We start from the raw sequence: 18,410 nt of genomic DNA on the forward strand, positions 1-18,410 counted from the left end.
TCTAGGATTATTTAACAATCAAGAAAGGGAAAACCAGGAGCCCAGTGGTGGTGTACCAGTTAATGGCACATATTACCAAACCCAAAGACCAAAGTTTGAGCCCCCTCACCCCACTTGCAGGGGGAAGCTTCACAAGTGGTGAAGCAGGTTTGCAAGTGTCTGCCTATCTCTCCTTTCTGTCTTCACCTCCTCTCTCAATTTTTCTCTGTCCTAGCTATTAAAAAATAGATAGATAAAAAGGAGGGGTGGTGGTCTCTGGAAGTGGGGGGTTGTAGTGCCAGTACTGACACCCAGCCATAAAGCTGGTGGGAATTGGAAAAAACAAAAAGGTAAAATCAAATTTCCCCTCCCCCAAATGTTATAAATGAGAGTAGTTCATTCTCTCTCTCTCCCCCTCCTTTCTCTCTCTCTCCCCTCCTCTCTCTCTCTCCCCCTCCTCTCTCTCTCTCTCTTTCACACACACACACACACACACACACACACACACACACACACACACACACACTAGAAAGTGTTTATTGTTTGCATTCTGGGTAGTGAGCACACATGTTATCATGTACAAGGACCTGGGTTCAAGTCCCCAGACCTCACCTGCAAGGGGGGTGGGATGTTTCTTGAGTGGTGAAGCAGGTCTCTCTCTTTCTCTCTCTTTCTCTCTCCCTGTCTGTCTTCCCTCCCCCTCTCAGTTTTCCCCTGACCTATCAAATTCAATGAGTAAATTTAAAAAAACAAACACATAGCACAGCTATATACAAGATACTGGGTACTGTACAGCAAACCATAACAAAAGGACTTTTCAAAGTTAACCCAATTACCAAATAATGTGATGATAACATTAACTATCGATTGTCTTTTTGAACCCTAAGACAGCAGGAACCTCACATCTCCACTATAGAGCCTATATTTCCCCCAGTCCTGGAACCCTTGGATAGGGCCCACTTTCCCGTATGCATCTCCCAATCCAAACCAAATAATATTGCATCCGCCGATCACAACCTAACCAACACAACGACTGCCACCTCAACATACTTCACCTCAGACTGTGTCCAGAGACTTCACGTGTGGAATGACAACCCTTCAGCTTCATTACTCGGGTGAGACCTTTCCTTTTATAGTACACTCTAATTTCATCTCAGGTAGTTCACTTTCTAACAAAGTCCCATAACCTAGATATACACCAGTTTCTGTGAGAGAGAGCTTATGCCCACACGTATCCATAAACTACTGCAAAATATATACCTGAAAGCAGAAATACACTAGAGTTTGCAGTGAGTACCTCCCTAACACTTCCTCTCCACTATTCCAAGCTTGGGATCCATGATTGCTCAACAAATTGTTTGGCTTCGTATGTTAACTCTCTTTTCAATCACCAGGTTCCAGATGCCACCAGGATGCTGGCCAGGTTTCCCTGGATTAAAGACCCCACCAATGTGTCCTGGAGCTCAGCTTCCCCAGAGGCACACCTTACTAGGGAAAGATAGAGGCATACTGGGAGTATGGACCGACCAGTCAATGCCCATGTTCAGCGGGGAAGCAATTATAGAAGCCAGACCTTCCACCTTCTGCAACCCTCAATGACCCTGGGTCCATGCTCCCAGAGCGATAGAGAATGGGAAAGCTATCAGGGGAGGGGGTGGGTTATGGAGATTGGGTGGTGGGAATTGTGTACCTTATGTTTTTGTTCATTAATCCTTTCTTAAATAAAAAATTTAAGAAAAAAACACATATTTTTCAGAAGAGCAAGTTTTGTGTCCTCTTTTAGGATAACATAATAGAGGATCATATGGATGTATTACTCTGTGATTGTGCATTAGACTTGAGTCCAGTTGGCTGACTATTTTCGATAACATTGTAGTTAATATGTTTGTGTATACTAGATTGTCCAGATTTCTGAGTTTGTTCTTAGAACTATATTCCCATCTGTAATGATGTATGAAAATTATCATTGATCTTTATAGACATTGGCTTCTACAAGATAGACAGATATATGTATGTATGTCTCTATATACATATATATATATGTGTTGTATCTTATAGATGCTATATTTTCACAGACACACAAATAGGTAGTATATAAATGTTACCATATGTTGCTAATATTAGTTTATATGTTCTTAAATTAACAGAATGCCCTCTTATATCTTATTTCATTTAGTGTGCCATGAAAATCAGTGCAATGTAACAGAATTTCCAATATATTTAGAAGGAATCTAAGGTACTGAGAACCCAAGTTATTTGCCCAGTGTTATTCCAGTAAAGTAGCAAGACTGAAACTGACTCTAAAGACTGTCATTCTCCCTGAATCGTTTAGGGATTGCCAAGGGGCCTGGTTACATGAGTTAAGGACTAACCTCTTTTATTTTTCTTGTATCTCAGTCTCCATGCCTTCTAGTGATTTACTGATTCATGATGCTATCTGATGGCTGATTACTAACTAAACTCTATTGTAACTGATCAGAGATTAAAAACAAATAATGTTCAGAAATTCTAGCATCTACTATTTGTTAAGAAAAGAACTCTGATGTACATCTATTATTAGCCTATTTCTGTTTTCACAAAAGAGATTTTCATTTACATTTATTAGCAGGAGAGAGGAACAACCTCTACTTTAAATAGCAGTACTGTTGTGAAAGGAACTGGAGTTTAAATACCTATTAGGCTAAGAAATAGGAAAAAGAAAAGAACTCTGATTTATCATGGAGAAAAGAATGGTTGTTCAAATATCTGTTGCTATGAGGAAGAGACCCATAGCTAAGCAGTAAAATACTTGGCTTTACTTGTTATAGGACTGAGACTGAGAACCTGTCGTCCTGCATAGACACAGGAGAGAAGGGAAAATGTGTGTGTGTGTGTGTGTGTGTGTGTGTGTGTGTGTGTGTGTGTGTGTGTGTATCTGAGAAGGACAAGGAAAAAGGGAGTTTGATTTAATAAATGATTTGAGTAACCAGCCTCTTTCCTCCCCCCACCTCAAACCCCCTAATTCACAAGGCCAGTTTGAGCATAGGTTCCCTTTCATGATTTCCTCTTTATTCTTTTCAAACTTTACTTTTTGTCTTCCTTAGCAGTAGTTGTGTGCTATTAATGTTGATTATTGATTTTTAAAAGTACATTATTGTCTTACACGACTCCATCAATTCCTCTGTGTATGCATTTAGTTCAGAAGGCCCATTATAAGGCTGACATCCTAAAAATCATACTGTGTTTGTTCTAATGCATCACTGGTTCCAAATCATGAGGGTGTTTCCTTCTAGTTGCCATTAGCCTGATTATTATTTAGTCAGACTTTTCCAAAGATTGACTCATGTATACTCCTCTCTCTTTCCCCATCATCTTCTTTAACTCCATCTCAAAATAGTCCAGAACTGTCGGCATGCCCAATGCCACATGGGATAGTAAGGCCTTTGCGTGTCAGCAGTTTCTGTGTGAAGGGAAACACTTCATTCTGTGATGCTGCACAGCTTGGGAATGGGAGTATCCTACAATGTCTTGTCTATTCCCTCTTTGTGACTCTTAATATCCTCAGAGTAATCAGCTGGGGCCCTAGTTGGGGATTCCAGTGATTCCCAAACAGACTTGATGGGCCTAGACCTTGAATAAATCCCTCTTTCCATTGTTACTGGTCATTTCTATCAGGAACAACACAATAGGCCCCTTTGTGGGCCCCTATAGGACCTTGCCTTCAGCCTGGATCAACAATGGTAGAGAATGTTCCATCCTCCAATGGAAGGATGGACAACATACTCTATGCTACACCTGAGGAAGTTGGGTCCTGATATTAGAGCAGCTTGGAATGTTCCTACTCATGACCACAGAATGTGAGGTCAGTTCTACAGGGATGCAGAGGTCACATAGGCTCCTAAGCAGAATATGGGCCCCAGATCACATCAAATCGATAGGGTTTACAGTCATCAATATTTATATCCCTTTCCCATATTAGGGAGCTACTCTCTTCCCTGATCCATCTTTCTGTCCCTTTTCTAGTGATGACATCATCTCCCCAGACAATAACTTGGATCCACCTGCATATCAGATTTCAGGCTCAGGGAAAAACAAAAACAAACAAACAAACAAAAAAACTAGTATAGCCACAGGCCCTTTGGAATTTAATTAAAATATGCCTACTAGCTATCTACAAAATGGAGGAACCCCCAACTCTTCATCTGCCCTATTCCAGCCTTTAGGTTCATGACTGTTCAACAATTTGTTTGGCTTTTTATGTTAACTGTCTTTTCAACCACCAGGTTACATATGCTACCATGATGTCAATCAGACTTCCCTGGATAGATAACCCAACCAATATGTCCTGGAACTCCACTTCCCCAGAGCCCTTCCCCGCTAGGGAAAGAGAGAGACAGGATGGGAGTATGGATTGGCCTTTCAACACCCACGTTCAGCAGGGAAGCAATTACAGAAGCTAGACCTTCCACCTTCTACAACCCACAATAACCCTGGGTCCATAATCCCAGAGGGATAAAGAATAGGAAAGCTGTCAGTGGATGGGATAGGATATGGAGTTCTGCTGGTGGGAATTGTGTGGAATTGTACCCCTCTTATCCTATGGTTTAGTTAATGTTTCCTTTTCATAAATAAAAAATTAAAAATAAAATAAAATCTTCAAAAAGCAAGACTGGGATAAGAGCATGTCTTACCTGTGCATATTTTCACCCATCCAACTGCCATTTATTTATTGATTGATTGATTTTCATCTTTGATTTTTTTTTTCAGAGCTCTGCTTAGCTATGGTTTATGGTGGTGCTCATCATTGAACCTGAGACTTCAGAGCCACAGGCATGGAAGATTTTTACATAACCATTATGCTAATTTCCCAAGCTTTCTCATTTAGCTAAAGAAAAATAGCTACCACCCTAAATGATTCCTAAGAAATTCAGTCCTTTGACACTTAGTTTCAATTTTACTGATGTTTCCTGAGGTTTCAGTTTGTTTATTTGCTGTTAACAGTCTGCTAAATGGAACTTCAACACAACATTTAGGTTGCCTCTGTTGCAATTTTAGCTGATCCTGGTTCTTACTGGTTGCACTAGACTGACCAAGACAAACCAGAAATGCCTGTACAGCATGATGTTCGTGGAAGAAAAAATGACAAGGGCGCCAGGAGTCGGGTAGTAGCACAGTGGGTTAAGTGCAGGTGGCGCAAAGCACAAGGATCAGCTTAAGGATCCGGGTTCGAGCCCCAGGCTCCCCACCTGCAGGGCAGGCAGTGAAGCAGGTCTACAGGTGTCTGTCTTTCTCTCCCCGTCTCTGTCTTCCCCTCCTCTCTCCATTTTTCTCTGTCCTACCGAATAAGGATGACATCAATAACAACAACAATGACAAAAACAAGGGCAACAACAACAACAACAACAACAACAACAAATGACAAGAGCTCTTCTATTTGATGGTTTGTTATTTAATCAAGTATGCTATTTTTTTTTTTTGTATAAAAACATTGGCAACCCTATGCAGATGAATTTTACTACTCCTAGTTGAAGAAATGTATCTAAGAAAGTAAAAAGCAGATGAAAACGTCCTTCAAGTCTTCATTTTCAGAGCAGGAATACTGGCTAGATCTGGCCTCTTAGAGGAGTGGTGGGAGGGGGAGTGAGGTAATTAAGATGTGTGTTTTTCTTAGTTGTGCAGGCCAAAGGCAAGAATTCAGAGACCTTGAAATAGAAAGACTGAGTATGAACCAGCCTCTGTCCACTGTCTTCAAATTCAACAAAATCAAGCAAGTGGGATGGTGAAAAGCTGCCTTTGTGGTGGGGAATAGATCTGTCCACTCATTCCGGACCATTCCTTTAAAATTTACTAGTGGTACTTTATTTTCACTTGCTATTGCAAAGCTCTCCTATTTAATGAGACATCGTTCTTTTTAAGTATTTGTAAGTGCCTGGTCCAGAATTTTTGTTGTTGTTGGTGGTGGTGGAGGTTAATGTGGGTGGGGGCAGGTTGACAACCTTGTCTCTGTCCAGCCTTTGCTCTTCACCTTTGGATTCTATTTCGTTTTTTGGACCCTGACTTCCCAATTTTGATAGACTATCTTTTTATTTGGTATGTACTTTTGATTGCAAAAAAAAAAAGCAGCTCAGTCCAATATTTCTCACCCTAAATCAAGTTTTTGAAACCCATTAAAACCTTTATACTTTTCCAGTGAGATTAAGAGAAGAATGTTCCAATACATTTGCACCATTGTTTTAATGTCTCTAAGAGATCGTAAGCCAAAAGTCACACAAGCCACTTCTGAGATGAATAAAATCTTAAATAAGAGAGAAAAAAATAAAGTGAATACACAATTCTTGTAGACATAATTATATTATCTGTAGGAGTAGCACTTACAGGACGGTATTTTTCATACTTCATTTCATATTCATTTCTCTTCCTTGCCACTGCCTCAACTTTGACACTACGAATAATATAAGCTATCCCTTTAAGTAACCAGCATTTCTTGTGAATTCCATACAGTTGGACAACTCGGATAGCCACAGATAATCACTGTAGCACCTAGAACCAGTTGAACAGCAGTACATCAGCTGATCGGCTTAATGAGTGTAGTGGTTAGGTGTACCTCAACGATTTTGATGGTTATTTGTCAGAGCTTTTGTGACTAGAAATACAGTTAAATTAATAATATTTTTGCTGGATAAATCTCTTTGGATTAAGGTTAAAACTGAATATGTAAATATCTCTGACTCTTGGCAATATAGGTATCTATTCTTTTTTAATTTATTTTTTAAAATATTTTATTGACTCCCTTTCGTTGCCCTTGCTGTTTTATTGTTGTAATTGATGTTGTTGTTGTTGGATAGAACAAAGAGAAATGGAGAGAGGAGGGGAAGACAGAGAGGGGGAGAGAGATAGACACCTGCAGACCTGCTTCACTGCTTGTGAAACGACTCCCCTGCAGGTGGGGAGCTGGGGGCTCTAACCAAAATCCTTACACTCTGGTCCTTGCGCTTTGCGCCACGTGCGCTTAGCCCGCTGCGCTACCGTCCAACTCCCTATATCTATTCTTTTTAATTTATTTAATTAATTAATTAAAAAAATTTTATATTTAAGAAAGGATTAATTAACCAAACCATAGGGTAGGAGGGGTACAACTCCACACAATTTCCACCACCCAATCTCCATATCCCACCCCCTCCCCTGATAGCTTTCCCATTCTCTAGCCCTCTGGGAGTATGGACCCAGGGTCATTGAGGGTTGCAGAAGGTAGAAGGTCTGGCTTCTGTAATTGCTTCCCCGCTGAACATGGGCATTGACTGGTCGGTCCATACTCCCAGTCTGCCTCTCTCTTTCCCTAGTAGGGTGTGTCTCTGGGGAAGCTGAGCTCCAGGACACATTGGTGGGGTCTTTAATCCAGGGAAGCCTGGCCAGCATCCTGATGGCATCTGGAACCTGGTGATTGAAAAGAGAGTTAACATATGAAGCCAAACAATTTGTCGAGCAATCATGGACCCAAAGGTTGCAATAGTGGAGAGGAAGTGTTAGGGAGGTACTCACTGCAAACTCTAGTGTACTTCTGCTTTCAGGTATATATTTTGCAGTAGTTTATGGATACTTGTGAACATAAGCTCTCTCTCACAGAAACTGGTGTATATCTAGGTTATGGGACTTTGTTAGAAAGTGAACCACCTGAGATGAAATTAGAGTATACTATGAAAGGAAAGGTCTCACCGGAGTAATGAAGTTGAAGGGTTGTCATTCCACATGTGAAGTCTCTGGACACAGTCTGAGGTGAAGCATGTTGAGGTGGCAATCTTTGCGTTGGTTAGGTTGTGATCGGCAGATGCAATATTACTTGGTATGGATTGGGAGAGGCATATGGGAAAGTGGGCCCTTTCGTTCCAGGACTGGGGGAAGTAGGGGCTCTATAGTAGAGATGTGAGGTTCCTGCTGTCTTAGGGTTCAAAAAGACAATCGATAGTTAATATCATCATCACATTATTTGGTAATTGGGTTAACTTTGAAAAGTCCTTTTGTTATGGTTTGCTGTACAGTACCCAGTATCTTGTATATAGCTGTGCTATTGGATGCTTCTAATCTACTTGGTCTAGGCTTTTGAGAGAGTCCACATATCTAATACACAGCCTATATATTAAAAAGATTCAGTTTGTGTTTTGAGAAACTTTGAGACATACAATTGATTTTCCCCCTCTCATATTAATTAACTAGTGATTTATATGTCTACATTTTGCTAGGAGTGTACATAAACACCATTCCCACCAACAAAAGACTGTGACCCATTCCTCCCACCCACTCCCACCCCCCACTGGCCCAGGAAGCTGCATGTCTGCCCCTCACCACAACAATAACAGATGAGTGGCTGAGAAAGCTGTGGTATATATACACAATGGAATACTATGCAGCTATCAAGAACAATGAATCCACCTTCTCTGACCCATCTTGGACAGAGCTAGAAGGAATTATGTTAAGTGAGCTAAGTCAGAAAGATAAAGATGAGTATGGGATGATCCCACTCATCAACAGAAGTTGACTAAGAAGATCTGAAAGGGAAACTAAAAGCAGGACCTGACCAAATTGTAAGTAGGGCAACAAAGTAAAAGCCCCCCTCCACCTTTTAAATGAAGCATTGCTTAGCTTTGGCTTGTGGTGGTGCAGAGTATTGGACCTGGAACTTTGGAGTCTCAGGCATGAGAGCCTTTTTGCCTAACTGCTATGCTCTCTACTCCTGCACCACTGTGGTTTCAATTTTAATTTCTTTAATGATAACTTGAGTAGATAATATTTCTTCATATGTCTATGAATCAAGCATATCTATTCTTGAGAAAGCTATCTATTGCTATTTTTGCCTATTTTTTATTCCCTTGTTCTTTTCTCTCTTACTGAGCTTAGTGAATTTTTTTTTTTTTATGAAGCTTTGATTTTTTTCAGCTGCTTGTCAGATGCAGAAGTGCAGTTATCTTCTTCCAGTTGCCCAACTATCTTTGTGGAGTCTTCTTTTGATGTCCCGTTCATTTAATTGTGTTTTAGTTTTACTTGCCTATGGGATTGAGTCTTCAGATACATCTTTGATGTTAAGTTCCTGCAGTATTCTACGGGATAAGTCCTTCTATGTTGTTGTCGTTTGTTTGTGTTGTTGGTTTCAGATCTGATGTCCAGGTATTTGATTCATTTTGGCCTAATTTGAGTGCACGGTTTTAAGTAGTGGCCTAGTTTCACATTCTATGGGTGGCTATTCCAGAACCATTTACTGAAGAGGCCTTTTCCCCACTAGATAGTTTTGGCCTGTATGTGTGTAGGTTTAGTTTTGGCCTACACAGCCAGTTTCACTTGTCCCACTGTCCATTTTTCTTCCAATACTACACTGTTTTAATCACCACTGTTTTGTTCTATAAACTAAAGTCAGGAAGCATGATACCTGTATTTTTAAAAATTTTCCACAGAAGTACTTTGGCTATTCATGTTCATTTGTTCATTTTATGGTTCCACATGTTCCACATGGATTTTTGGATAAATTGTTCAATTTCCTTGAAACATACCACTGAGATTTTGATAGGGATTGTGTTGAATCTGTTAATTACTTTTAATAGAACAGCCATTTTAATGATATCTACTCTTCTAGTCCATGAACAAAGAATGTTTTTCCATGTTTTACAGCATAAGAGGTCACAGTTTAAGTGAGAGATATGCAGTTTGTGCATGTGTGGTGTGTGTGTGTGTGTGTGTGTGGTTTTGTATGTATCTGTTTGGAGATTAGACTGTGTGAATTGGTCATGTTCTTTGGTCAACCCAGGGGAGTTTTTAATATTTAGTCTTAGAATAGAAACAATCTTGGCTTCCAAACACCAGAATAGGAATGATTAATGGAATTGGAACGAATTTAAGGACTTGTCTATCTTTTCAAAGAAAACAAAACCAAAGTCTGCATGTGGTATTATTAACAAGTTCTTTGCATGATGACTTTTAACAGAGTTCTTTATTTGTAGGTTACTGAAAATAAAGCAATAAGGAGGAAGAACAAGCATGTACCGAGAAGCTATTGGATGTTATAATATATTCTCTATATAATAAGAACATTTTAGAAAAATTAGAACGGAAAAAAGCATATTATGACTCTGGTGAAAACCTGAATCATTTTTTATAATATGAACTGAGGAAGCAGAATTAACATGGCATCTGCCAAATAAAGACTCCAAATAAGGAGGACATAAGGAGTATGCATTAAATGCTGCTCTAATAGGATGGAAATTTGGAAAATGAAAAGTTATTTTTTAATATTTGATTTATTAATGAGAGGGATAGGAGGAGAGAGAAAGAACCACATATCACTCTGGTACATGTGCTGCCGGGGATTGAACTTAGGACCTCATGCTTGAGAGTCCAACACTTCATCCATTGTGCCACCTCCCAGACCAAGAAAATGAAAAGTTATATTAAGTATTTCTAGGCCATAGGAGATAGCATAATGATTATGCAAATCAGATTCTCATGCCTGAGACTCCAAGATCCCAGGGTCAGTCCCTTTCACCACCACCATACACTGGAGCTGAGAAGTACTGAGAGAGAGAGAGAGAGAGAGAGAGAGAGAGAGAGAGAGAACAAAAAATACACAGAGGATTTCTGGGATTAAGATAAAGGACCAAACACCTTTACCTCCTTACTTGCTTCAGGGAACTCCACTAAAATGGTACTAAATAGCTTTTAAGTATAATCATATGAAAACACAGGTATTGAGAAAAGCAGTTTACTTCTTGTAAGATAGAAACTAAAAGATGGAGGCTAAACACCTAACTAGCCATAAAACGATAAAAACATCTTAATTTAGCAGTGAAGATAACTGAGCAGCAGCTATTCAATTTGCACCATCAATCCCCCAAGAGGCTCAGAAATTGTCAGATTCCAGTACCTCTGGTAGTGGAAGAGATGGAGTGAATGAAAAAGTTGTTGAAAACAAGAGGTTGAATTAAATTCTACTTTAAGATGCAGCCAAACCACTAGATTTCCTCCTTTGTCTTCTCAGCCAGCGACTTCTCTCTCATCCTGGCAGGATGTGGTTTATTTACAGCAGAGGTAAAACAACATGACTGGTCTGGGGATAGAACACACATTTGGGGAGCTGGGCCAGTAGAGCAGCACGTGGTGCAAAGCTCAAGGACCAGCATAAGGATCCTGGTTCGAGCCCCTGGCTCTCCACCTGCAGTGGTGTTGCTTCATGGGTGGTGAAGCAGGTTTGCAGGTGTCTGTCTTTCTCTCTGCCTCTCTGTCTTCCCCTCCTCTCTCCATTTCTCTCTGTCCTATCCAACAACGAAGACAACAATAATAACTATAACAATAAAACAACAAGGGCAACAAAAGGGAATAAATAAATATTTTTTTAAAAAAAAGAACATGCATTTGAAGGTGGTTACAGACATCATGATACAACATGAGAGACCTCATCAAAGTTTGAGCAGTGAATGTTAAATGTTTCATACCACTCACTTCCTTCCAAACCCTGAGAACACTTGGTGCTCAGCTTAGGAGAGTGAACTGTTTGTTCTTTCAGAACACGAGTGGTCAACAAAAACATAGCTGAGAACACATACTGATGCTCTTCAAGGAAATGCCCCAGTTGTAGCATGCCTTCAAGTGAAGACCACAGTTGACAAGCAAATACACTACTCAGCAGCTCCCATTTGAGCATTTAACAATCAACTGAAAATTAACTCTCCAATTTGAACAGGCTGCCAATAACCCACAAGTATTTGAGAAAACCTTCTAACTGAAGAGACAGACACTCTGTAAAGGAACCTGCTTTGCTGTCTTGGCACCTCAGGCTTCAGTTTAGCTCCATTCCATTGGATAAAGCTTCAGCGCTGTGGTATTTTACACCTCCCTTCCTCTTTTGGTTTTTATCCGGAAAAAATGACGTCATGTGGTGAGCCCCTGGAAAAACAGGAATGATAGACATTGAAGCAGAAACATTGGAAGTGGAAACAAAGGTGATCCCAGTTATGCAAGGAGCCAATAATATTCAAGGAATTATGGTTATGTAGTTAACAGAAGATCTTATACCAAGAAAGTGAAAGGAGAATGTCACAAAAAAAAGAAAATATGACTCCAAAAAATAGAGTTTTAACATTTTAAAGCTTGAAAATAAATAAAAATTTAAAGGTTGAAATATGATAAAATAATTGGAAGACTTATATAAAAAATTCTCTCAGAAAATAAGTCAATCGGGTCCAGATGATGACTCACTGGGTGAAGCACAACTCACTGGACTCAGTGATCAGAACCACGGACAGCCAGAAAGGAAATCTATGGGTGATGGAGTTGTGCTTTGGTGCCTTTCTCTCTTCCTTTTCTTTTTTTCTCCTCTTCCTCAACCCCCTCCTCCTCCTCCTCCTCCTCCTCCTCCTCCCCCCACCACCTCTTTAAAACTATAGAATAAACTTTGACTTGAGAGGTGGCTCAGTCATAGCTGATATCTGTGTAGTCCTGGGTACAGAGGAAAGGAAGGAAAGGGAAACAGGAAAGAAAAGGAAAAATAGTAGAAAACCATCTTAGGAGGCTCATTCTCCAAATTATGATTCTAAATAGACAAAGCATAAAATGGAAAACAAAATCTGATAAAATCAGCAATACATAATTTAGTTATTTCCTGGAATTAGGAGACATGAGGTATATAAATAAAATGACACCACATAACCATCCAAATGAATTGGAGTAAAACCATACTATGATGTTCCAACTTATTTTATTTTTTGCCTCCAGCATTATTGCTGAGACTTGTGCAGGCCATTTTTATTATTTTTATTTGATAGGACAGAGAGAAACAGAAAGGAGGAGGAGATAGAGAGGGAGAGCAAAAGATACACACCTCCCACCTATTTTGCCACTTGTTCTTTTTCTTCCCTGTAGGCTATGGGAGCCTGAGGGCTTTTAAACTCTAAGTAGGCTGCTTAGCTTAATCACTGACTCCTGATCAAGAGATAAAGCAGGGTGGGGTAGAGATAATCTAGTACTTATGGAAAGAGACTTTCACAGCCCCACCAAATAGGCCACCCAGGTATAGATCTTCTCCTGAGTTTCCTGGTCAATTCTCTGTCTCTTGGTGTCAGCACAGCCCCCCAACCCCCCCAACCCCCCTGCTCCAGATTCTGAGGGCAGTAGCAATGGAGACTCACAGTTGCATTTGGTGAGTCTCAGAGGAGTCCTCTCCTCCCTTCAGCCGTCCCCCTTGTTGGTGAAACAGACTGGGGGGTGGTGTCTCAACTGGTAAACTGCCAGACTGTTACCAGCCACTTAATCTCTCCCTAGTCTCCTCTCTGTCCACAAGCTACACGTGTTTGCACTCACCGATGATTTGGTGGGTTCCTGAAATCACTGTAGTCCTGTCTTGTTTCGGTCCCAGGTGGTCTCCTTTGCTCTTCCTAGTTGACCCAAGAGAGGAGAGAAGAGGAGAGGAGAGGAGAGGAGAGGAGAGGAGAGGAGAGGAGAGGAGAGGAGAGGAGAGGAGAGAAACGCAGCAGCTGCTGCTCCATCTGTTTTGCTGCTTGTGAAGCATCACCCCTGCAAGTGGAGAAGGTGGCTCGAACCCAAATCCTTGCACAGGTCCTTGCTGCATAGTGCTATGTGCACGTAATCTGGTATGCCACCATCTGCTCCTCCCCCACTCAAAATTTTCAGGGTTGTCCAAAAGCCACAGAGATATCTCAAGAGGAAACATAACGTACTGTTTTACATTAAAGCAAAGGACTCTGGCAGTGGGGAGGGACAAGGTAAAGGGACATTGGGGCTCTGTTGTGTCTCCTGACAATAATCAAGGGAGAATTTGTGCCTATGTTAAAGGCTGCATTATAAATGATTACCCCCCCATAAAATATACATAAAAGAGAAAAGTAACATCATGAAAAAAATAATTGAGATACAAAATTCCAAAACATGTATAAGATGCCACTTCTTCTAGCGTTTGCCCTTCTTCCATAGCCAGTTTACAGCGTCAGGTTGAGCCTGATGTAAAGTTTCGAGACCTCCTTTGAATCTGGAGAGGTGGCAGGCGTTGACTATGTGGGTCATAGTCTGTCTGGAGCCGCAGGGGCAGTTCGGGTCGTCTCTGGCTCCCCAGTGATGGAACATAGCGGCGCACTGGCCATGGCCTGTTCGATAGCTATTGAGGAGGGCCCAATCATAACGTGCTAGGTCAAAGCCGGGTTGATGCTTGCAGGGGTCTGTGATGAGGTGTTTGTTCTTTACCTCAGCTGACTGCCAACTCTGTTTCCAAGAGTCTGGAACAGAGAAGTTCAGTGTAGGCGTAGGGGACCAGATTGGATGACAAGACGTCAAGTGTTGGACAGGGTGGGCGAAGATATCCGCGTATATTGGCAGGTCCGGTCTAGCGTAGACGTGGGAGATGAATTTAGATGATGCCACATCCCGAGGAATATCTGGCAGGGCGATGTTGCTAAGAACTGGCAGCCATGGAACCGGGGTGGAACGGATGGTTCCAGAAATTATCCTCATGGAGGAATATAATTTGGAATCGACCAAGTGGACATGGGGGCTACGGAACCATACTGGGGCACAGTATTCTGCAGTGGAATAGCATAATGCCAGAGATGATGATCGTAGTGTGGAAGCGCTCGCGCCCCATGAGGAGCTGGCCAGTCTTGCAATGATGTTGTTCCTCGCGTCCACCTTTGCTGCAGTTTTTATGAGATGTTCGTGAAATGACAGGGTGCGATTGAGAGTAACACCAAGATAGACTGGCTGGGCTTCATGCCGGATTCTCGTATCGCCAAGCTGCACATTAAGCTCATGTGAGGCTGAGGCATGGTGTAGATGGAAAACAGATGATACCGTTTTTGCAGTACTAGGGATTAGTCACCATTTTTTACAGTAATCAGATATCAGAGACATGTCTTTCGTGAGTGTTTCCTCGAGGATGTCGAACTTGGATGCCTGAGTTGCACAGCAGATGTCATTGGCGTAGATGAACTTCCTTGAAGAAGTTTCTGGGAGGTCATTGATGTAAATATTAAATAGTGTAGGAGCCAGAACAGAGCCCTGGGGGAGGCCACTTGAGACAAGTCTCCATCTGCTAGACTTGTCACCCAGATGCACCCGGAATCTTCTGTTTTGGAGAAGAAACGATATAGTTTTGGCCACCCATGGAGGCAGGCATCTTGAGATCTTGACTAGGAGACCACGATGCCAGACCGTGTCATAGGCTGCTGTGAGATCAACAAAGACAGCACCTGTCTTTAAATTCTTCTGGAATCCATTTTCAGTGTAAGTTGAGAGGGCCAGGACTTGTTCGCAGATAGATCTTCCTGGGCGGAAACCAAAATTCCAAAACATGTATAAGATGCCACTGAAAGAAAGCAAATACTTCAAGACACATGGAATTTTATGTTGGAAGGTTCCACATGGCTACAAACATCTTCGCCCTCCAGCGTAGGCCCTTTGCCACCAGCATAACTATGTCAAGAGCTGTACTGCCATCCAATACCCACCCCCTCAATAAAGTAAAAATTAAAAGAATATAAAAATTATCTCGAGGTACCCAGAGAGACAATGAACAGCAGATAAGGGGGGATGGCAGATGATGGAGTACCCAGAAGAAAGCCTATGTCACAATGCACAGGCAGTCTGCCAGGGAAGGGAAAAGCTTCAGGAGTGGCGAGGCAACGTTGTAGGTGTCGCTCTTTCTCCCTCTTTATCTCCCCCCTCTTCTGGATTTCTATCTCTCATTTTCAAATTATCTGTACTTATTTATTGGATGGAAACAGCCAGAAATTGAGAGGTGAGGGGGAGGGAGAGAGACAGAGAGAAAACACCAGTTGCACTGCTTCAACCACTCACAAAGCTTTCAACCTGCAGGTGCAGACCTGGGCTTAAACCCAGGTTCTTGTGCATTGTTATGTATGCACTCAGCCAGGTGCACCACCATCTGGCCCCTGGATTTATCTCAGTCTTAAATAAATAAACAAATACATCATTTTAAAAAAATAAGGTATAGCAAAGATTTGGGATTGTCCAGAAACAGCAATGCTCTAAAAGCTTTAATGGAAACACCTGTAGGATTTTTAGAGAAAATGCTTTTCAACCAATAAATCTATACTCAGCCAGACTTGGAATTAATTCAATGTAAGAGTAGTGCAAAGACAGTTTTGAGCTGTCGCTATCACTGAAAAAAAAAAAGATCTCTTATTTACCTTTTCTCAAAAATCTACTTTAGGATGTCTTTCACTAACCAAGAAAGCAAAATTAAGAAACAGAAAGACCCAAAATCTTGAATAGATCTTGAAAACAAGAGATTATACTCAAGCAATTATAAAAACATTGCAGCTTTAGGATGGCATCATGTTTAAGGTTTGGTTATGTTTTCCCAGTGCCACTGTTTTCAGTAAATAGCCTCGTGGATTTCCTTTAAGGTAATTGGATTTAGATGATGTCAAGAGTTCACTGATGGGAAAAAATAATCATAATAATAGCAGTTCTGGATCACAATTACTGCTCAAATTGAGGAGAGGTACAACTAACCAAGGCCCACCATCTTGGATTGATCCATGAACAAGAAATACACCCAGATTCTGGGGATTTATCATTGTAGCTTATCCTAGTAACTAGGGAAGCAGAAATGATAAGGTATAATGAAATCTGGATAATAGATTTTCTGGTTATGGAAAGGAACCAGTCCAGATTGGTCAGAGATTCTGGAATAGAAGTTGTCCAAGAAGATGAAACTGATAGAAAACTGGATGTACTTGAACACTGGGGAAAAGTTTGGGGGTGAATTAGTCATAATAACACAGGCAACAGAAAAAAACAAAAGTAAATAAAATGTTCTTTGAAGAGAATCTATGTACGATAGGAAAAGTAGTCATAGCTTGCTGCATGATTTAGTTGTAAACTGTATTTAGATATTTTATAGATTGATTTGAGCAATATAAAAATATAACTTTATCAGGGAGAGGAAAGACTGCAGGTTTCCAGGTACACAATGATAAATAGTGGGGAAACTGAGTTAAGACTAAATTTTCAACCCTAAGAAATCAATGTTTGATATGTAAAACTAAAAGAGGAGTTAAAATGAACACTTTAAGGACTTTATCCATAACACATATGTTTTGAGAAGTAGAGAGATAAAGGAGATTCATGTTTTCCCATGAGCAGTAAGGATTTATGTTGCAATTTACACTTACTAAATTACACACATTAAGAAAAAAAGACACAATTTGAAACAGGTATATACACATTTCCTACCCAAATATTTCATGTGGATTAAAAAAACAGAACTCTAACATAAAATTAAAAAGTTAAAAAAACTTCACTAAAAAGTAAAGTTCAGTCACCCTAAGATAGAAAACTGGTTCTATAATGTTAGAATGAAGATAATACTTTCCTCTGCTCAGAAGCTACATTAAAAATTAGAAGAACTGCTATGTGACAAAAAATTACTATTGGGGGCCAGGCAGTGGTGCAACTGGTTAAGCACATATTGTACTAAGTGCAAAGACCCACACAAGCATCTTGGTTGGAGGCCCAGCTCCCCGCCACCTGGCAGTGCTTCACAAGTGGTGAAGCAGGTCTGCAGGAGTCTGTCATTCTCTGTCCCTTTCTGTCTCCCAGCCCCCCTCAATTTCTCTCTGTCCTGTTGAATAAAATGGAAAAAAAAAGAAAAAGAAAGAAAAAAATGTGACCACCAGGAGCCACCGGGAGCCACCAGAAGCAGTGAAGTTGCAATGATAACCCTGGAGGCAAAAAAAAAAAAAAAAAAAAAGAATTACTATCAGAGGGGAACAAATATACAAAACACCTTATAGGTTATTAGGTATTAATTTCATTTAATTGCATAAAGAAAACATAAAGACTCTAGAAAATGAATAAAATATAAGATGGGAGATAGAATTAGTTACTAAAAAGATTGATTTTTCATTAGGTGAAGATTTATCTTGTATATGCAGATGTAGATTTTCTTCAATGCCAAATTTTAAATTCTAGTTGAGGATATGATAAATAAATCATGCCACAGAATGATATGGGATCTCTAGATTCTTTGACATGGTCTTGGGATACCAAGGGATTATCCTAGGCTATATATTAAAATATTACACATACTAAGAGAGTGATGATAAATTATAATTTCCTATACTATTGAATAACGACATAGCTATAAAAGCTGCCTCAATTTGACCTGATGACTGTGTAATGAGTACACAAAGCAGAATGGAACGCTATGTGATTATGATATAAAATGCAACTGCACATGAACATAATCTTAAAAATGTACAAGAGAGTTGGACAGTAGCGCAGCAGGTTAAGCGCACATGGCGCAAAGCACAAGGGCCGCCATAAGGATCCCAGTTCGAGCCCCCAGCTCCCCACCTGCAGGCAAGTCGCTTCGCAAGCGGTGAAACAGGTCTGCAGGTGTCTTTCTCTCCGGTGTCTCCCCCTCTCTGTCTTCCCCT

The 18,410-nt window shown here is 40.6% G+C and overlaps 1 long non-coding RNA gene across 1 annotated transcript in view; it reads left to right on the plus strand.

Annotated features, from left to right (window-relative positions):
- The window catches only part of LOC132537433 (uncharacterized), a 144,010-nt gene that overhangs the window by 123,285 nt on the left and 2,315 nt on the right, over positions 1-18,410 (plus strand). The window lies entirely within an intron of this gene.

The sequence above is a fragment of the Erinaceus europaeus genome, chromosome 3 (assembly GCF_950295315.1).
Source record: "Erinaceus europaeus chromosome 3, mEriEur2.1, whole genome shotgun sequence".
Lineage (NCBI taxonomy): Eukaryota > Metazoa > Chordata > Mammalia > Eulipotyphla > Erinaceidae > Erinaceus > Erinaceus europaeus.